General features: G+C 41.4%; 1 protein-coding gene across 10 annotated transcripts in view; it reads left to right on the forward strand.

Moving 5' to 3' along the window:
- Window positions 1-22500, forward strand: part of Pgant5 (polypeptide N-acetylgalactosaminyltransferase 5) — a 665995-nt gene that overhangs the window by 585428 nt on the left and 58067 nt on the right. For 2 of the 10 annotated variants that reach the window (XM_067096463.1, XM_067096465.1), the window contains exon 1: window positions 13058-13200. The exons of the other annotated variants lie outside the window; for them this stretch is intronic. The gene's annotated coding sequence lies outside the window, so the exon portion shown is untranslated. Of the gene's footprint in view, window positions 1-13057; window positions 13201-22500 lie in introns of those variants that run through there. 10 annotated transcript variants of the gene reach the window in all.

Genomic DNA, 22500 nt, shown 5'->3' on the forward strand with positions numbered 1-22500 from the left:
AATTGTTTTGCACACACACACACACACACACACACACGAACATTTCATATACTTTGTTTACCCACACACCACACACAGGTCCACACACATGTCTACACCTTGAGACCAGAGAGTTGCTAACGCATCTTCCATTATATTTGCATCTTCCAGTCTTGGATGGTCTGGGATGCATCTTAGATATTTGTCGAGCTTATTCTTAAACACATCTACGCTCAGTTATGTTCCTCAGATGAGCTAGCATTGAATAGACGGTTTGCATTATCGATGCTGGTGGTGGATTAATGTCCTGTGTGCTTTCCTTAACATTTCATTATTTTGTTTTACCCTAGTTTCCATGTTTGATGTAGTTCTCTTCTCCTTTCAAGACTATATAAATTTAAGAATTGTAGTCTTTCCCAGTAGTCAAGGTCCTTAACTTCTTCTATTCTAGCTGTAAATGACCTTTGTACACTCTCTATTTGTGCAATATCCTTTTGTTTAGAACATATTATATTGCAATACCTTTACGTTTTTATAAAGCATAATCATGTGAGCTTTCTTGTTTTGAAGTGCCGGAACAACATTCCCAAGCCAATAAATTGCTATTTGATCATTGCATAACATATTCCTATTCAACATCACACCAAGGTCTTTAACTGCTTCCTTGTTTGTGATTTGTGAGAGAGGTTTAAGAACGAACCTTTATCCTGGAAGAGAGAGAGAGAGAGAGAGAGAGAGAGAGAGAGAGAGAGAGAGAGAGAGAGAGAGAGAGAGAGAGAGAAAGGGTTTTCATCCCTCGCCCTGAATAATAGTCTTGTCTTTCTGTTTACCTTTCCCAGGCGCCCGAGTTCTGAAAGCCCACCTGACCGAAGAAATAGTTTTACCTTTTTCTTTTCTTTCTTTTCCCTTACGAATAAGGCTTTTTTATCTCGGGAGTTTTTCCTACGACGACGACGGAGATTTTAAAGGAGTTTAATGGAATTCAAGTCATGTTTAGGGCTTCAGAGGAATTAAGTCGAGATAAAACTGCTATCAAAAGCAATGTCTGTTTTTTTCGGACTTATAAATAACTCTCCTTTCCTTGGGAGACATCAGGTGGCACTATTCGGTTCCAGTTCCAATTTTCCTAACCTTTCCCCCCCCCCTTTCTTATTTATTCTAAGGGCCTTGGGTAGAAAAGGGCTTTCTGATTTTATTCCAAGGACCTTGAGTAGAAAAGGGCTTTCTTATTTATTCTAAGGGTCTTGAGTAGAAAAGGGCTTTCTGACTTTATTTCAAGGGCCTTGAGTAGAAAAGGGCTTTCTTACTTTATTTTAAGGGCCTTGAGTAGAAAGGGGCTTTCTGACTTTATTGTAAGCGCCTTGCGTGCCCTTAGAGCAGAAATGGGCTTTCTTACTTAATTCCATGGGCTTTGAGTAGAAAGGGCTTTCTTGACTTTATTCTAAAGGTCTGGGCTAGCAATAGGCTCTAGGTTGCCCGTTCCATCGGCCTCCCATTTAGTAAAAGGGCAAGTTTCTTTCTGGTATTTTAAGGGCCTTTACTGGAAAAGGTTTTTTTTTGGGTGTTATTCTAAGGGTCGCAGCTAGAATAGGTTACTAGGTTTCCCTTTCCATCGGCCTCCAATTTAAAAAAGACCGGATATTTTTAGGTATGTATCCCTTATGGCATCAGCTGTTATATTCCTTAAATTAAAGTACTATTTTTTCGAGTTAAAATTACCCTTTTAAGGGCAGGTAAAATACCCTTTTAAGGGCCCTGACTAGCAAAAGGTTTTCTTATTCCATCCCAAGGGCCTGGGCTAGGAAAGGGCATCAAGCTGCCCGTTCCATCGGCCTCCAGTTTAGAAAAAAGGGGGAAATTTATTTTTAAGCACGTGTCCCCTCTCCTTCAAATTAAGCTGGTCTATCTCTCGAGGTATGTTCCTATTTTCCGAGGTGATATAACCTTTTCAAAGATTAATTATTAATAGTTTTCTTCTTTCCTTCCTTTAGTCTTGTGTCTTGTAATGAAATGTCTTTCCCTGAGTACTGTATATTTAATTTGACTTAGTCTCTATTGTATACATGTCTATTTTTTTTTTTTTTTTCAGTTTATTTTTGAGGCGCCGTTATAATTGAGATATTTCTGGGAACCTCCCCAGTTCTCCTTGTTCCTCGGTGGAAATAACTCAACCCCTTTTCACACACGCGTACAGACACGTACCAGTGCTCTCTCTCTCTCTCTCTCTCTCTCTCTCTCTCTCTCTCTCTCTCTCTCTCTCTCTCTCAGTGAAATAAATAGCTCACCTTTTCTCACACGCGGACAGAAACGTACCGTTAACTCTCTCTCTCTCTCTCTCTCTCTCTCTCTCTCTCTCTCTCTCTCTCTCTCTCTCTCTCTCTCAACCCCGCTGACCTCTGTTGAAGATAACTTTTCTCACATGCATACAAACACATGCCTGTACTCTCTCTCTCTCTCTCTCTCTCTCTCTCTCTCTCTCTCTCTCTCTCTCTCTCTCTCTCTCTCTCTCTCTCTCCAGAAAGTGGTTGACCTCTGTTGAAGATAACTTTTCTCACATGCATACAAACACATGCCTTTGTACTCTCTCTCTCTCTCTCTCTCTCTCTCTCTCTCTCTCTCTCTCTCTCTCTCTCTCTCTCTCTCTCTGAAAACTTGCCGAATGTCGAGCTATCGCCTGCATTGTGCATTCAGAAAGTGGCTGTCGAGTAATGCAAGTTTTGCATTCGTCCTTTTCATAGAGTTTTGTACAATACGAACAATTCCAGTTTTGCAGGAAGAAAATTTCGGGAGTGAAATGGCCTGCCATCTCCTTTTCTGTGTAGTGAGTGGTGATAATGTTTTATAGGCTTTGTTTTCCGGGGCGTTTTTGTATGATGGGTTATAGTCTTCTTTTTCATATTTACATACATACTTTTTTAAACTTATTTATCACATCACCATTCAATACAATCGTCCACAACACATATATAGTTTGTCATATATGTTATAGTATATATACCGTCCGTATATATATATATATATATATATATGAAAAAATATATATATATTATATTAAAGGACGTTTATATGCATATATATGTATATATATATATATATATATATATATATATATATATATATATATATATATATATATATGTATATATGTATACATATACTGTATATATATGTATATATATATAATGTATGTATGTACTGTATGTGTGTGTATACATATTGTATCGTCAACGAGAGCTTAAAGGCATACTTGCATTTTCTCTTCTTCTCTCTCTCTCTCTCTCTCTCTCTCTCTCTCTCTCTCTCTCTCTCTCTCTCTCTCAAAAATATTTCCTTAAAAAATTCTAAATTATCTTTTTTTTAAGTGATCAGAAATTTTCTTGTTAATGAAGCAACGAAGTAACCTCTCTCTCTCTCTCTCTCTCTCTCTCTCTCTCTCTCTCTCTCTCTCTCTCTCTCTCTCTCTCTCTCTCTCTCTCGCAGACTTTTCGGAAGAGGATACAAAATTAGGTAGGTACAAGACCCCAAGATTAAGGGACAAGGCCCGCATCAGTATACAGTTGTGCCAACTCTGCTAAACAGTTGAAAACTCTTCACAGGACTTCCAAAGTTGGCAAGTATTGTAGCTGGGGACTTCCGAAGTCCTCCTCCTCCTCTTCCTCCCCTCCCCTCCTCCTCCTCCTCCTCCTCCTCCTCCTCCTCCTCCTCCTCCTCCTAGCTTTTCCTTCTTCTACTTTTCCTTCTCCTCCTTCTGCTTTCCTCCCTCTTCCCCCTCCCTCCCTTCTCCTCCTCCTCATCCTCCTCCTCCTCCTCCTCCTCCCTCCTCTTCCTGCTCCTTTTCTTTTTCTTCCTCCTCCTCCTCCTGCTTTTTCCTCCTCCTCCTCCTCCTCCTGCTCCTCCTTCCTCCTCCTCCCTCCCCTCCTCCTCCTGCTTTCCTCTTGCTTTTCCTCTTCTCCTCCTCCTCCTCCTCCTCCTCCTCCTCCTCCTCCTCCTCTTCCTCCTTTTCCTCCTCCCTCTCCCTCCTCCTCCTCCTGCTTTTCCTCCTCCTCCTCCTCCTGCTTTTCCTCCTCCTCCTCCTCCTCCTCCTCCTGCTTTTCCTCTTCCTCTCCTCCTCCTCCTCCTCCTCCTCCTCCTCCTCCTCCTCTCCCTCCTCCTCCTCCTCCTTTCCTCTTCCTCCTCCTCCTCCTCCTCCTCCTCCTCCTCTCCCCTCCTCCTCCCTCCTCCTCCTCCTCCTCCTCCTCCTCCATCTGTCTGGCGTCTTAGCAGTGCTATTGTTGGAGTGTACTTATTCTCCTTTGTGGTTGTTTCTCGTCAGTTTCTGGCTGCAGAGGATCGCTGGAAGTGTTTGGTTTTCATTAATGGGATTTTTTTTAAAGTTGTTTTTCTGCTGAATATGTTTTTTTTAATAGTGTTTCTAAATTATTAGCATATTCATTTTGAATCATAGTTTTTTTGTCAGTGTATTTTTGTAAAGTAATTCGTCATTGACTCTCTCTCTCTCTCTCTCTCTCTCTCTCTCTCTCTCTCTCTCTCTCTCTCTCTCTCTCTCTCTCTCTCTCTCTCTCTCAAATTCAGTCTCATTCCCCTCTCTCCCTCCCTCTCTCTCTCTCTCTCTCTCTCTCTCTCTCTCTCTCTCTCTCTCTCTCTCTCTCTAATTCAGTCTCATTCCCCTCCCTCCCTCCTCAGGTACTTTTCTCTCTCTCTCTCTCTCTCTCTCTCTCTCTCTCTCTCTCTCTCTCTCTCTCTCTCTCTCAAATTCAGTCTCATTCCCCTCCCTCCCTCCCAGGTACTTTTCTCTCTCTCTCTCTCTCTCTCTCTCTCTTTGGGAATTTCCCGGCGCCCTTTTTCTTTCCTTCAGGACTTTGCCCCCACCACTTTTACGTCCTTACAAAAGGACTTCCTTCCCGTCCCATTTTCAATTCTGGGATCTGCCCGAGAGATGTCCCAGAGTAAGAGCCCCAGGCAGCTGCTGCAGCTTCTCCTGCTGTTACTCCTGACGGAGGCGCTGCTGGGGGTGGTATCTGTAGAAGGAATTTATGATTGAATCAATCGACGCTAAAAGGAAAGGACTTGGGGCCTTAATGGCGAGTTGAGCCTGGTTTATTTTGTAGTTGAGGGGCGCGGGGAAGGGAGTGTTATGGGCGGATGGGTAGGGGGAGGGAAGGGGGAGAAGGCGTTAGAAGCAGATGAGGGAAGGGTGGTGGGAGGGCGCTCTAGGGGCAGATGGGGAGAGGGAGGAAGGGATCTTCAGTATCTCACTTGCAGCAGGATACCCAGAGGGAGACTCCCCCTTCTCCGCCTCTCCCCCTCCCCCTTTACCCCTTGATTAGAATTCTAGCAAAGTATAAGAACCCTTTATATTCCTCCCTTAATTAAAAATGGTATTAGCTGCTTCTTCATTAATCACCGTCATCCACAAAAGCTAAGGGGTTGGTTTTTTGATGCTTCATCTCCAAATGCTTAAGCCCATAGGGGGATAGTGCCGTCAGTGCATCTCATGCGGTGCACTGTAGGCAATACTTAAGGTCCTTTGTGGCGCGCCTGCCTTAGGCCCCTAGCTGCAACCCCTTTCGTTCCTTTTACTGTACCTGCTTTCATATTCTCTTTCTTCCATCTGACTTTCCAGCCTCTCCTAACAATTGATTCATAGTGCAACTGTGAGGTTTCCTCCTGTTACACCCTTTAAACGTTTGCTGTCATTTTCCGTTTCAGCGCTGAATGACCTCATAGGTCCCCGTCCTAAATTCTATACTCATTAAATTCAATTCCAACTACTTAACGACCTTCTGAAAACATCTTTCTTCACTCCTTTAACAATGTAGTCCTTCTCTCTCCTCTCGACCTTTTTCCAGGTCCTTACAAGCTCTCTCTTCATTCATTCCTTTCTTTCTCACCACATGGCCAAACCATCTCAGTCTCGTCTCTCTTACTACACAAGTCATTTTAAAAAATGGCATTAGTAAGCATCACGTTGCAAAATCTGGTCGAGTCATCTCTTGATTTTTGTCGTTTGTGTAAATTGTCAGAGTTTTTGTGGCTTTATTTCAAATGCATTAATTTTTGTTGACAATATTAACTAAACGTTCATAATAGCATCAGCTGTGCCTTGGTTTTTAACTTGTATTCATGTATCATTTTTATTGATAATATTTACCGAACTGTCATAATAGTATCAGTAACAGTGTTGATTCTGGAGTGAACATTTTTATGAAAATTGCCAACTAGTTAATGTCAGCAATGGTGATGTTAGTTTCACCGATAATAAATACCAGAAATTAATCTCGCATCGCGGAGACTTTCACATATGAACTAATCCCTTACTGGAAAGTATCCCAGCCCTTGTATCCTACAGTGGCAAGTTATCTCGTCCTCTGGTGCAGTTAAAATCCTTCACACTTCTGCCCCTCTCGGTTGGCGGGTGAGACGCAGAATTTAATGAATGTCTTTGTGCCATCAATCTAGCTTGTTTCCACTTAAATTGTACCCATGGGGGCTCAGTACTGCGTGTAGGCTGCTCTCTCTCTCTCTCTCTCTCTCTCTCTCTCTCTCTCTCTCTCTCTCTCTCTCTCTCTCTCACTGTATACCAGTGCGATTGTTGGTATTAATCTCGATTTCAAATGGTTTTACTCTTATGGCTGACTGTACGTTTGTTTGTTTATATGCAAGTTTGCGCGCGCGCGTGTGTGTGTGTGTGTGTGTGTGTTTGTGTTGGGCTCAATATTTCATGTAGGCTCTCTCTCTCTCTCTCTCTCTCTCTCTCTGTATGATCGTTCCTTTTCCGTATATCTCGATTTCCTACGGTTTTACTCTAATGGCTGACTGTATGTTTGTGTTTCTGTATATGCAGTTTGTTTGTGTTTGTTGAGATGTTTGTGGTACTTATGAGCGTATGTATGTGTTTAATATTTATATGAAGCGAAGAGAACTATTCTACAATAGTTGTTACACATACAAATACAAAATACAAAAGCACCATTTGTAAACTAACAATGGTAAAAATATTCTAAAGGCAACATATACATATACACACACACACACACACACATATATATATATATATATATATATATATATATATATATATATATATATATATATATATATATATATATTTTTTTTTTTATTCATAATATATTCTGTAGATTCACACCTAGTTACCCAACTTTCACAGAGAGAGAGAGAGAGAGAGAGAGAGAGAGAGAGAGAGAGAGAGAGAGAGAGAGAGAGAAGACTTAGCTTACAAAATGACAGAAGTGCATGCTTATCAAATCCTCTGTATTCCTGAAACGCCAGAGTATAATATGATCTCTGAGGCACTGAAGGAAAAGAGTCGGATACAGTTCTGTAACCACCAGATTCTGTATCCTGATCCTTCAGAAAAATACAGTATGTCGCCTGTTGTTTGTGGGTATAACATATCTCTCACCTTGCTCTTAAAAGTTCGATCCCTGTAACCCAGAGACCTTTCCCACCCCGGAAAAAAAAAATAAAGAAACCTTCTCCATATCTTTGATACCTTCCTCCCCGTGAGCCTGGGACCAAAGTCCCCTGTTTTGCATATTCCCGTGTCAAAAGGAGATAACACCTATCAGCTAGTGTGTCCCATAAGGGAATTTTTGGACGTTGTCAGCTCGTCTTTGGGGGGCATTTGCCCTTCCAGGACGGAATTTCGGTTTTCTAGGGTTGTTTTGATGTTGTTCGTAGAATAGGCCAGGTCACAACATTTCCCCAAACGTTGTTGTTGTTTGTTGTGGGGCTGCAAGTTTGTTTTCAAGTGTCTCAGATTGTGACTTTGTGAAGTTCCAATTTTCAGATTGTGACTTTATGAAATTTCAGTTTTCTTGTGTTGTTTTGTTGTTGTTCGTAGGGTAGGCCAGGTCACAACATCTCCTCAAACGTGTTGTTGTTGTTGTTGTTTCTTGTGGGGTTGTACAGGTTTGCTTTCAAGAGTCTCGAATTGTGACTTAATTTTTTTTTTCTTTAAATCTTCAACTGAAAACCCTTTTGGACCTGCTCTCAATTTCCGCTTCAGCGCTGAATGACCTCATAGGTCCCAGTGCTTGGCCTTTGGTCTAAATTATTTATTCAATTCAATTCAGTTCAATCCAAAGCGAAATCAGCCTTCAAAGAGAGACAGGTTAAAGGAAAAGGTGATAAATAAATAAAATAAAATAAATATAAATAAATATGAGGAAATAGAAAATAAGACGATGCACTTGATGAAAGTCTAGTTTTGCTGAGAAAACTTTCGTATTTTCCAAAAGTGACAAAAATAACGTGGGCTCTCCTACCCCCTCCCCCTTCTTCAGAGCCTTCTTCAGGAACCATCAGACACGGCTTCTGAAGTTTTGCTCCCCTTTTCGCGTGTGTCTTTATCTTTTACTCTTTTTTTTTTTTTGTTTTGTTTTACTTCGAAACTGAAGTAAATCTGTTGGGCTTCCAGGAATCACACACTTCGAAAATCTTGAGAATCAAATCTTGAAAATCTTGACATTTCCTCTCTTTCCTCTCTCTCTCTCTCTCTCTCTCTCTCTCTCTCTCTCTCTAAGAATCTCTCTCTTGGGAAAATCTCATCTCTCTCTCTCTCTCTCTCTCTCTCTCTCTCTAGAATCAAACTCTTGGGAAAAATCTTGACATTTCTCTCTCTCTCTCTCTCTCTCTCTCTCTCTCTCTATCACACACACTTCTCTCTCTCTCTCTCTCTCTCTCTCTCTCTCTCTCTCTCTCTCTCTCTCTCTCTCTAAGAATCAAACTCTTGGGAAAATCTTGACATTCTCTCTCTCTCTCTCTCTCTCTCTCTCGAAGAAGAAGAAGAAGAAGAAGAATCAGACACTTCTGAGTATGTTTACTTCCCCCCTCTCTCTCTCTCTCTCTCTCTCTCTCTCTCTCTCTCTCTCTCTCTCTCTAAAAAAAAACACTTCGGAAAAACTCCACTCTTTCTGTGTAAGAATCAAACACTTCGAAGAATCTTGACTTTCCTTCGCCCCCCCCCCTCTCTCTCTCTCTCTCTCTCTCTCTCTCTCTCTCTCTCTCTCTCTCTCTCTCTCTCTCTCTCTAACTTCTTCTTCCAGGCAGACTTCCAGAACTCGTAGTCCAGCAATTTTTCTTAGCGGGCGAAGCGATTTTCATTTTATTTTACGTCGGTCTTATGAGACTCCCATCTCTTTGAAGCAGAGAAAATATTCTCGCTTGACTAAGTTTCTGTTTCGCCCCATTTAACTTATATATGTGTGTGTGTGTGTGTATACATATATAGATCTATATGTGTATGTGAAAGATAGAAAGGAGATAGTAATTCCTTCGAGACCAAAAAGAATCCGATGTATACACCTTTTGTCAAAATCAGTCTCCTAAATTTTCACTGACCTAGGTACCTCAGTGCCTACTCTTCGTTCATTTGGTTATGTCATTCGTTTGTGGATTCCCCAACCCGATGCTCATTTGTCAGTCTATTTGCTGCTGTCAATCTTTTTCCATTCATTGATTCTTGTTAGTGGTGTACCTAAACCTCCATCACGCCTCATGTTGATTTTTCAGGCGCTGTTACGCTGCTTGCTTGCGCTTGAAAAGTGCATTCTCATGCATAATCTTTATACAGCCAGGTAGTGGAATACCACGGGGATAGATCTCTCTCTCTCTCTCTCTCTCTCTCTCTCTCTCTCTCTCTCTCTCTCACACACAGTTCAAAGTCACAAGTTGTACCCTTTCGTCTTAGACACCTTAGGAACTGTATTCCTTCTCTCTCTCTCTCTCTCTCTCTCTCTCTCTCTCTCTCTCTCTCTCTCCACACACACACACACACACACAGTTCAAAGTCACAAGTTGTACCCTTTTGTCTTAGACACCTTAGGAACTGTATTCCTTCCCTCTCTCTCTCTCTCTCTCTCTCTCTCTCTCTCTCTCTCTCTCTCTCTCTCTCTCTCTCTCTCTCTCTCTCTCTCTCACACACACACAGAGTTCAAAGTCACAAACTGTACCCTTTCAGTGAATCACAATACCGGTACACATCATGTACAACAGGACACATTTAATCAGTAAATGGCGTCGGAACTCGACCGCTGTGCCATCTTGGTGATTTTCCAATTCCCCTTGTCGTCCTCCATGTTACTGACACTTCTTCGTGTGGCCACTGGTTTTATAGAGTTGGCAGAGGATGAGGAGTCGTGTACAAAGTGTTGTGCCACGTTTGTGGTAATCATTTATGTCCTTTTGCCCAGTGTCTGAATAACTAGTAGGTTTGAATTTTGTTTTATTATTATTATTATTATTATTATTATTATTATTAGTAACAAGAAGATGAACCCTATTCTTATGGAACAGTCCCACTAAGTGGGCCATTGACTTCAATTTCAAGCTTGAATATGGTGTTCATTATTATTATTATTATTATCATTATTATTATTATTATTATTATTATTATTATTATTATTATTATTATTCAGAAGATGAACCCTATTCATATGGAACAAGCCCACTAAAGGGGCTATGGCTATTGACTTGAATTTCAACCTTTTACTTTACCTCCATTCCCTCTTCCTTTCTTCAGTGTTGCTGTCCAACGCCTCTAAGTGTTACTCCCGTGTTCTTCCAGTTCCACCTTTTATTTCTGAATCTCTTTGCTGTCTAACCACTCCAACTCTCTGTTAAGCTCTGAATGGCCGAAAGTGCCCCAGTGTTCGGGTTGAAAGCCTAAATTTCGTAGAATTAAATGAAATCAGTCCAAATTTTTTTATGTATTTTGTTGATACTAAGTGCCTTGTAGCCCAAGTAACACATAAATCTTTTAGTTTTCTGTAAAAGACAACTATTGCGCGGGCTTTGTCTGCCCGTTCGCACTTTTTTCTGTCCGCCCTCAGACCTTAAAAACTACTGAGGCTAGAGGGCTGCAAATTGATATGTTGATCATCCACCCTCCAATCATCAAACATACCAAATTGCAGCCCTCTAGCCTCAGTAGTTTTTATTTCATTTAAGGTTAAGGTTAGCGATCGTACTTCTGGCAACGATATAGGCCAGGTCAGCACCGGGCCGTGGTTAAAGTTTCATTGGACGCAGCTCATACAGCATTATACCGAGACCACCGAAAGATAGATCTATTTTCGGTGGCCTTGATTATAGGCTATACAGAAAACTCGATTGCGCCGAAGAAACTTCGGCGCATCTTTCACTCGTTTTGCGCTTACGCATTCCAGTCGTCTTTTATTTGTGTAGGGCCAAGAAGATCCGGGAATGACTTTATTTATCTTCGCTCGCGTCCCGTTTGCCGTTCGTGTCGTTCCTGGGTGTTCGAAGGCGTCCCAAATAAGCCAGAAGGAAGGTGAGCACATTCTCTCTCTCTCTCTCTCTCTCTCTCTCTCTCTCTCTCTCTCTCTCTCTCTCTCTCTCATGGTTGAACATCGAGTGATTCGTCAGGCGGTCCGTCAATGCCGAGAGGCAGTGTAGAGCCCTCGACGAGGCCAGGCGATTTGTCAATTTGTAATTTGCCTCGACGAGGCCAGGCGATTTGTCAATTTGTAATTTTGCCCTCGACGGCTATAAAAAAAAAATATATTGATAATGTTCTCGGTTTCCGTACGCAACCCGATGGGCATTTGTTTTTCCTGTGGGCACACTCCTCTGGGAGTTGAGGGAGGAAGAAAAACTATGTAAGGGATTCGTTGTCGTTTTTCCTCATGACGTAGTAGGTGAGGTATTTTGACGTAGCAACTGAGAAGGCTATTGTTTTACGAATAGCAGGTTTGATGGTAGATAGTACCTCTTTAGCGAACTCTCAAGCCTTTTTTTATTTAAAGGTTTAAATATATGTGTTGGGAGCCTTTAAAATATAAAATTAATAGCTTTCTTTGTGTAGTTTTAGTTTTCTGTAAAAGAAAACTATTGTGCCGGCTTTGTCTGTCCGTCCGCACTTTTTTTTCTGTCCGCCCTCAGATCTTAAAAACTACTGAGGCTAGAGGGTTGCAAATAGATATGTTGAACATCCACCCTCCAATCATCAAACATGCCAAATTGCAGCCCTCTAGCCTCAGTAGTTTTTATTTTGATTTAAGGTTAAAGTTAGCGATAATCGTGCTTCTGGCAACGATGTAGGATAGGCCACCACCAGGTAGTGGTTAAAGTTTAATGGGCTGTGGTTCATACAGCATTACACCTAGATCACTGAAAGATAGATCCGTTTTGGGTGACCTTGATTGTACGCTGTAGCGGCTGTACAGAAAACTCGATTGCTCTTCGGCGCATTTTTTACTTTTTTTTGTACTCCATAATTATAGTTGTATATCGATCGCTCTGTAAAACTGAGAGAGAGAGAGAGAGAGAGAGAGAGAGAGAGAGAGAGGAGTTTGTAGCCATCTGTCTTAGTGGTGTAAAATTGACTGGGAAAAATCGGTTTCCCTAAATTGCTGATTGGCTGGTCTTGTTGCCATAATCCCCTCCTGAAGGATAAAATGTAGAATTTTTATCAGGTCTGTTGGAATTAAGCATTAAGATTATCTCCTCCTCCTCCTCCTCCTCCTCCTCCTCCTCCTCGGCGATGACGGTCAATGACAGCAGGCTTGTGGGATATGGCCTGCCTTGGGAGCTGTCAAAATCAATTCGGTGGTTTGGCTAAACTGTTCAGTAATAATAAAGCCTCAAAAATAATATTTTTGGGCTGAAATGTTTATTTATTACAATTTCTGGTTTCCTAAAACTTTTATTAATGTTTTTTTATCGTATTGATAAAAAATATTTGCTTGAAAACAATATATTTGCTTAAAAATCCTACGAAATTGCTTACTAGATGACTGGTACTGCTTTTCTCTCTCTCTCTCTCTCTCTCTCTCTCTCTCTCTCTCTCTCTCTCTCAGTACAAGGTATCCGCTTCAAAATCCTGAGATATTATTGACTAAGTAACTGGTACTGCTTTCTCTCTCTCTCTCTCTCTCTCTCTCTCTCTCTCTCTCTCTCTAACCTTCTAAGGTCTATTCATGGCGCCTTTTGTTTTTCCCAAAACGGATATTAATATATTTCGTATCATAACGAAAATTATTCTCCTAAAACTTATATGAAATTGCTTACTAAATGACTGTAGTCTGTCGTTCCTTACTCTCTGTCTCAAGCACCGCGAAGCACCACTAACCTCGAACGAAAAAAAGCTTACGTTTCGTCTTAAGCAGTTCAGAAGAGCGCACAGTAGCGACCCCGTGTCTCCCCGAGGAAGGCAGGCCAGGTACTAAAGGGCGAAAGGTGAGCAAAAATCTTATATATTCGAGCCTGTATTGAAAGTGCATTGGGTAGAGATCCCACAGCCAGGAAGCCCCCCACCCCCCTCCCCCAGCAAAGGTCAAGGGAGTGGCATGATTGTCCTACCAAAGTTTACAGCCTTCTGGGGTCACGCAAAGGTGAGATTCCTACCAACCGCCGGCCGATGATAATCAAAGTCTGGTCTAGACTTTCCTGATTCTAGGTCTTTCGTGATTCCTTAGACTTCCGTGATGATGATGGAGGTTCCTCGAACGCTCTTGGGTGGGTCATCGCATACGTCAGCCATTCCGGGGCGGGGAGGGAGGGGTTAGATATTCTTAGCAGGCAGGAAGGGGAATTAACCTGGTTTGGTTTGCACACGGTCAGGTTATGAGAGAGTTCTTTGTCGAGACGAGGAGGAGGAAGTTGGAGTAGGGGCAGTGGGCGAGCTTGTTTGTGTGTTTGTTGTTTGTTTCAGAGGGACATCTGGAGGCTTTAATGTGGTTGTATGTGTGTATGTTTGTGTTTCAGAATGAAGTCTGTAAACTGTTGGAAATAATCATGATTAATGTGTTTGTGTGTTCAGAATGAAATCTGCAGACTGTAAGGAATAATCCTGATTAATATGTTTGTGTGTGTTGTGTGTGTATATGTTTGTTTTAGAGTGACATAAGGAAACTGTTAAAAAAATCCTGGTTAACCTGTATGATAACCTCAGTAGTTTTTATTTTATTTAAGGTTAAAATTAGACATATCGTGCCTCTGGCAGCGATATACGCTAGGCCACCACCGGGCAGTGATTAAAGTTCCGTGGGCCGTGGCTCTTACAGCATTGTACCGAGACCACCGAAAGCTAGATCTATTTTCGATGGCCTTGATTATACACTGTAGCCGCTGTACAGAAAACGCAATGGCGCCGAAGAAACTCCGGCGCATTTTTTTACTTGTTTTGAAAGTGTAAACGAAGAATTGTTAAGGAAACGACAGAGAATTAGGGAGGGGACCTATTTCCCCTGCGGTATTTAAACTTCCCAACTGACGAATGTTTATCCAAGGGGAATTGGTTTAATGAGTAGCCTTTGATAATTAGATAATTAGGTGCTATATTTATTGCATTTACAGCTGACATTTGAATTTTTAAGAATTTCTTTCCCATTAAAGGAAGAAAACTGCCGTATTCTCGAATTGCTTGTAACGAAAATAAATGTAAGAAACTAGCTTGTCGGGATAATGGTATTTTACTCGCAAGTGGCCGTACTTGAAATTTACAAGTATTCCTAGACATTCAATATATGTAGTATAGGTATTAATTTATTTGATATATTTTTTACACAGCTTTGGCCACTATTAAACATTGTTCATTTAGAGAGACATTGTAATCCACCACGTATCTTTATCGTTAAACTGATTTAATCTAATTTTCCATTACAAAAAAAAATAGTTCTGAAGATTCAGCATTTGCCATACAACGTTTTCACATGGCCAGATTTCTAGTTGATGAACGTTCTACACAACTTGGCCCACCGTAGACGTGGTTCTCTGTAAAGAGACATTATAATCCCCCACATTTCTGTATCGTTAAATTGATTTAATCTAATTTACAACTAAAAAAAAGTAGTTTTGAAGATTCAACATTTGCTAGAGAATTTGTAGTTTTCTGTGCAAGAAAACTATTGTGCCGGCTTTGTCTGTCCGTCCGTACTGTATTCTGTCAGCACTTCTTTCTGTCCGTACTTTATTCTGTCCGTACTTTATTCTGTCCGCACTTTTCTGTTCGCCCTCAGATCTTGAAAACTACTGAGGCTAGAGGGCTGCAAATTGGTATGTTGATTATCCACCCTCCATTCATCAAACATAGCAAATTGCAGCCCTCTAGCCTCAGTAGTTTTTATATTAAGGTTAAATTTAACCATAATCGTGCTACTGGTAACGATGTAGGACAGGCCACCACAAGGCCGTTGTTAAAGTTTCGTGGGCCGTGGCTCATACAGCATTGTATCGGAGACCACCGAAAGATAGGATAGATCTATAATCGGTGGCCCCAATTATACCCTGTACAGAAAACTCGATTTCGCTAAAGATTACCAGACTTCAAGTCTTATAACAACTGGACTTCAAGATTTAATGTGGCAATAGAAGAAGGGCCTAAGTCCTCTTGAAAAATGAATTGAAGCTGATACGTTTATGTAAGGGATATAAAACTCCGGTGGTCGTGTTTTGAAGAATATGTCTGGTCGTTTTTATAACTCAAAAAAAAAACGTTTTTGCCTTTGAACTGAATATAATCTCTATTCACCCGACTTATTTTTTCTCCGTTATTCAAGCTTCAAAGATAATCTTGAATCCGCGTTTCCATTTACTAAAAATTGTATATTTTTTCTTTATAGGACATTTATGACGTCTGCTTCTCTCTCTCTCTCTCTCTCTCTCTCTCTCTCTCTCTCTCTCTCTCTCTCAAATCCGTTATTTTCATTGACTGGAAATTGTGTGACTAGTCGCAAAAGTGGTATGTTGGCTATTTTTTAGTCGTTCTCTCTCTCTCTCTCTCTCTCTCTCTCTCTCTCTCTCTCTCTCTCTCTCTCTCTCTCTCTCTCTGTTCGAGATAGGTTTCACCACTGACCAATAGAATTAGTGGTTTGGTGACATTTTTATAACTCTCTCTCTCTCTCTCTCTCTCTCTCTCTCTCTCTCTCTCTCTCTCTCTCTCTCTCTCTCTCTCTACACTGTACGAAGAAAGTAGAGCACTGACCAGTCGAAAAGGTGTCGTGATGTCATTATACTTTTTTATACTGAATTCCTCTGCTTGCCTTTGCAGAGGTGATGTTTACGCTTCGTGCATAGCATAACATCAAAGAATCTTGGTTTTACTGTTGAGAGAGAGAGAGAGAGAGAGAGAGAGAGAGAGAGAGAGAGAGAGAGAGAGAAATATATGTTCCAAAAGCTGGCCTCATAGTTGGAAGGTGTCCAAGAGTGGTCTCTTGGTCGAACTGGTTGTATTATACTTTTTAATTCCAAATTTTTACGCCCCAGTGGTTCCTTCAATATGGTATCCTGGTACCCCCAAATATCCTCACTAGAATATTTCGTGACCTGTTTGTGTATAGATCTTGTGTGTGTATATTTTGACAGGTCAGAGTTCTAGTGGTAGAGCCTTGATAATGATACGAAGGTGTATCATTTCAAGGTAATTTCTGATTCGTATCGTAATTATTGTCGTTAATCATATAAGTAATCCTATCTGTACGTGAAATTCTCTTCAGTTATAGATAATCCCAGCTAATCCAGGGATACAACAGGATATTAATGAATTGTTCCAAGTTCTGATTTTTAGTTTTCTGTAAAAGAAAACTATCGCGCCGGCTTTGTCTGTCCGTCCGCACTTTATTCTGTCCGCACTTTTTTACTGTCCGCCCTCAGATCTTAAAAACTACTGAGGCTTTAGGGCTGCAAATTGGTATGTTGATCATCCACCCTCCAGTCATCAAACATACCAAATTGCAGCCCCCAAGCTCCAGTAGTTTTTATTTTATAAGGTTAAAGTTAGTCATAATCGTGCTTCTGGCAACGATATAGGATAGGCCACCAACGGGCCGTGGTTAAAGATTCATGTGCCGCGACTTGCACAGCGTTATACCGAGACCACCGAAAGATAGACCTGTTTTCGGTGGCCTTGGTTATACGCTGCACAAACTCGATTGCGCCGAAGATACTTGGCGCAATTTTTTTTTTTTTGTCAGTGATTGAGTTTCCTTCTTGCTAAATTCAATATGACGTCTCATGAGTCGTCGAAATAATATATATATATATATATATATATATATATATATATATATATATATATATATATATATATATATATATATATATATATATAATATATACTTCACTCTTCAGTTTTTCCTCATTAACTTTTTTCCCCGTCTCAAGAAGAAGACAGGATTTTTCTGTCCTAAAGACGAAGACAGATCGCCACCGAGTTCTGTCAAGTAATATAACTTTCGACTGATGAAATTAAATGCTATGGAGTCATCTCAAACTGGCCCATTCTTTATGAGACCTTTTTCCCTTCGTAATAAAAAGGTCTGCTACAAAGTAACAGGTGTCTGGGCCAGTTACAACTGGCAGGTATAGGAACTTCCGTCGGTCAGTCACGCAAATTGTACACCTGTCAGGGTCTAACCCTAGATCATTTTTATCACTCCATACAGTTCATTGTTCTGTCGACACCCTGTGAAACATGTGTATGGAGTGTTAGTGTATTGGTGTCCACGTCACATGTGTAATTCGTTTTAGTCTACACACACACATACACACATTTGAAATGTGTGTATAGAGTGTATAAGTGTATTGGTTACCACTCCAGATGTGTAATTGATTTATGTTCATATACAGTCACACCCTTCACACAAACACACACAAACATGCATACACATATGTTCACCATCGTCCACCTTTGCTGTCCATGTCACATGTATAATTGGTTGATTTGCGTCCACAGTCACACCCTACACACAAACACCTACATACACAAACACTCACATACACACACATACACGTGTTCACCATCGTCCACCTTTGCTCCACATGTCACATGTATAATTGGCTTATTTTCGTCTACAGTCACACCCTACACACAAACACCTACATACAGGCCATACACAAACACCTACACAAACACACACACACGTGTTCGCCATCGTCCACCTTTGCTGTCCATATCACATGTATAATTGGTTTATTTTCGTCTACAGTCACACCCTACACACAAACACCTGCATACACAAACACTCACATACACACATACACATGTGTTCAACACCGTCCACCTTTCCCCTGTTCCATTTTCTTGTCAAACTGTCCGATCATTTTTCCACTCCTTCCCCCTCTTTGCTGTTGACGTGGGGTCTTCTTTTTCGTGTGAAATTTTGATAGGGAGCAGGGAAAAAAACAAATCACCCCTTCACGAGGGGTTGTGGGGTGTTGTGGGGTGAGAGAGAGAGAGAGAGAGAGAGAGAGAGAGAGAGAGAGAGAGAGAGAGAAGGGGAGGGGAGAGAAGGGGAGAGAGACCCTTGTTTTTACTTTTGATAATTTCCACGTCATTACGGGATGTTTTGATGTGGGTCCAGGTTTAAAAATTCGTTGGCTGCGATTTTAACAGGTAATAAATGCGCCGAGGTTTCTACGGCGCAGTCGAGTTTCCTGTACAGCGTATAATCGAGGCCACCGAAAGTAGATCTATCTTTCGGTGGTGTCGGTATAATGCTGTATGAGCCGCGGCCCATGAAACTTTAATCACGGCCCGGTTTTGGCCTGTCCTGTATCGTTGCCAGAAGCACGATTATGGCTAACTTCAACCGTAAATAAAATAAAAACTACTGAAGCTAGAGGGCTGTAATTTGGTATGTTTTATGATTGGAGGGTGGGTGATCAACTTACCAATTTGCAGCCCTCCAGCCTCAGTAGTTTTTTAAGATCTGAGGGCGGACAGAAAAAGTGCGGACAGAGTAAAGTGCGGACGGACATACAAAGCCGGCACAACAGTTTTCTTTTACAGAAAACTAAGAACTGATTTGCTGCCCTGTGAAGCAAGAGGAACCGTCAGAAGAACACGGAAAGCGGGAGAGAGATTTTAGGACCGAGGTCTCTGGAGACCGAGGTTGGAAAGGGGCTGTTTTGGTGTCGGTGAAAGCTGGAGGAAGTGTTAAGAGGTGGAGGAAGTGTTGAGGGACGGAGACGGTTGAAAACGGGACAGCCTCGACGAGGTACTCCCCCTCTCTCTCTCTCTCTCTCTCTCTCTCTCTCTCTCTCTCTCTCTCTCTCTCTCTCTCTCTCTCTCTCTGGGGCACGTAAAACCATTTGTGCTAAGTGTTGACGCTAATTCCTTGTGTGTGCACTTACACTTAGTGGCGTTATTAATATAACTGATTTCCTCATTATCGTAGCCAATAAATTATATTGTGTGTGTGCAGGTGTTTGTGTGTGGTTGTGGAGGTGGGAGGGGGAAATAGGAAGCGCGCTCGCGCGCATGCATTAACCTGAAATCTGACGGGTATTGAGGTCATGTCCAGTTCTTTGTAATACTTGTAAATTATCCTTTTAAAAGTTTTTCGGTCGCGTTATGTAGCGACTTCAAGTTGATTTTAAGTAATGTATACATACATACATACATACATACATACATACACACATATGTAAAGTGAATATGACAATGTACATTTATGAATTAAATATACACACACGTCTGCGTCTTTATGGACGAACTAACTGATTATATATATGCCTTTTTTGTATTTATTTAGGAACATCGACAAACCCAAAATTCGTATATTTAGGAGACACCTCAGTAATGCTTAAAGCAAACTGGAGACATGAAAAATTCAAACTCGGTACGGGAAACGATGAAGAATGTTAACATTGCTATTATTTGTCCATAAAAAAAACCGTAATTATTAGGTAGAAATAAAAGGAACTATTATGTTTTGGCCATTCGCTTCGGGAAGGGTACCGCGTGACGTCAGAGGAAGGTAGGTCCTTCCCCCACTAAATCCGAGACGGGACGGGGACCCACCCCCGACCCCGGCCAGGGTGGGGAAACGACCGGGGAGAATTTGGGGTTTGATTATGTGGTACTGTGGCTCTTTTTAATTTTGGGTTGCATAGATTTTTATCAATTATTTCTTCCTTTCCTTGCTTTATTGTGGTACTTTATCATATTCTCTCTTTCCTTGACAGTGTTATTATCGAAGTTGTTCATGATTTGTCTGTGTAATTTTGGATAATTGTAGGGTTCCACCCGATTTATGCTCCTGTTTTAATTGTGAATGCAAGAGGATGCCTTTACGCCTGCCTCTCTCTCTCTCTCTCTCTCTCTCTCTCTCTCTCTCTCTCTCTCTCTCTCTCTCTCTCTCTTTTTCTCACTATATCGCTCTCTTTCTTTCTCGCACACGCATATACTCCTCTCTCTAGCACACACATATACTTTCTCTCTCTCTCTCTCTCTCTCTCTCTCTCTCTCTCTCTCTCTCTCTCTCTCTTTTTCTCACTATATCGCTCTCTTTCTCCCTTTGACATATACTCCTCTCTCTAGCACACACATACTTTCTCTCTCTCTCTCTCTCTCTCTCTCTCTCTCTCTCTCTCTCTCTCTCTCTCTCTCTCTCTCTCTCTCTCCTTCTGGATCCGATGTAATTTCGCATGCACCCCTTCTCTCATCCTTACCCTTAATATCGTCTTTCCCTTGACTAATTCGCCCTCATTTTCTCGTTAATGCTTTTCGAAATTAGGTTCTTGTTCCACCCTAATGCGCTATCTCTCTCTCTCTCTCTCTCTCTCTCTCTCTGAGAATCCCCTTTCATGCAAATGTTTCTTATATCTTCCCCATATGTTTTTATTTTCTCTCTCTCTCTCTCTCTCTCTCTCTCTCTCTCTCTCTCTCTCTCTCTCTCTCTCTCTCTCTCTCTCTCAGTTTATTACATTTTCCATGCGTAGCTGTAGCTCTCTCTCTCTCTCTCTCTCTCTCTCTCTCTCTCTCTCTCTCTCTCTCTCTCTCTCTCTCTCTCTCCAATTACCCTTTTCCATGCGTAGCTCTCTCTGTCTCTCTCTCTCTCTCTCTCTCTCTCTCTCTCTCATGCATACACATACACACACACACACGAGGCTTTACCCCATCAAGTTTATTACCTTTTCCATGCATAGCTCTCTCTCTCTCTCTTTCTCTCCCTTCATGCAAATGTAGCTTATTTCTTCCCCATATATATATTTTTTGTTACTTATCCCCTCTGCATTAGGAAGACAGGAACCGTATTCATTGCCTTTTAATCCTTTTCCTCCTAATGACCCATTTCCCTTGTGATGTTGATACCTTTTTTTGGGATATCCTTTTGACTGTTGGCTTAGTTTGGGAGGGTCCTTGGATCCTTGCTGGACACTCTCTCTCTCTCTGTTCGGTCAGGATGCGCGTGTGTGTGTGTATTTCTCGTCGGGATATACTTTTGACTGTTGGCTTAGTTTGGGAGGGTCCTTCTTCTCTCTCTCTCTCTCTCTCTCTCTCTCTCTCTCTCTCTCTCTCTCTCTCTCTCTCTCTCTCTCTCTCTCGGTTCAGTCAGGATGTGTTTGTGTGTTTCTCGTTGGGATATACTTTTGACTGTTGGCTTAGCTTGGGAGGGCCCTTGGATCCTTGCAGGACTCTCTCTCTCTCTCTCTCTCTCTCTCTCTCTCTCTCTCTCTCTCTCTCTCTCTCTCTCTCTCTCTGGTAATTACCGCAATGAATTGCCTACGAGGTAACCAGGTTGTCAAACAAGCAGGCTTACTCTTCCCGAATAGGAATTACATTATACACGACTTAAATTGAAATCCTGTATCCCAGTTAACACGGGTCCTTCAATCTGATGCAATATTCGGAAACAGCCGAAAATGAGCGGAGCTCCGTTCTCCGATAAATCGTTGAAGAATGATCGACAATTCGGAGAATGGGTCTCCTCTCTCCCTTTTATCTTGGGGCGGCGAAGGATACGTGGAGGATACGCGGGGATGCTCCTATCATTTTGTTATTGGGGATAGGAAAGTATACATATTGAGGGGTTTATGTTGCGCGCGCAAATATACACCTTGGGTTGATGGAGCCTCTGCAATGGAAGTGATAGTTTTTTTTTTTTAAACTATTAAAATTTATATATTACCTTCAAGTTGCATCCACAATGTTATCAACATGTCGACAACTTATCGCACGTGGTAGCCGTAACTCTAGTGCTTGATACGATTACCCAGCACTGGCCAAACCTTTCACTGTACCTCCGTTCATATTCTCTCTGTTCCAACAAACTTTCCGCCTTCTCCTAACAATTTTGAGGTTTTCCTCTTGTTACAACTGTCAGACCTCAACTGTTTATCTCCCTTTCAGTGCTAAATGACCCCTAGGTCGCAGCGTTTGGGCCTTTGGACAATCCAGTCCTAAAGCACTGGCCGAAGATTCGTTCTCCACTCAAGGTCGGTGACTTGTGTTCAACCTGTTTGTGATGTGTATGCGATTAGTTGCCGACTTGTTTGTGACTTGTTTTGCTGAAGTTTGGACTCGCTCTTTTATCTAGTGTCTTTTTTTCCTGAGTCTTTTCTTGCTTTGCAAATAATTGACCTAATTAGACGATTTCGTTGTGATTGTTTGAATAATGATGAATATGTTACATAATTGCTCAAATTATAAAAGAAAAAAGTGCTTTATTATCCAAAACTTATAGACATTGATATATATATATATATATATATATATATATATATATATATATATATATATATATATATATATAT

The sequence above is a fragment of the Macrobrachium rosenbergii genome, chromosome 53, assembly GCF_040412425.1.
Source record: "Macrobrachium rosenbergii isolate ZJJX-2024 chromosome 53, ASM4041242v1, whole genome shotgun sequence".
Classification (NCBI taxonomy): Eukaryota; Metazoa; Arthropoda; class Malacostraca; order Decapoda; family Palaemonidae; genus Macrobrachium; species Macrobrachium rosenbergii.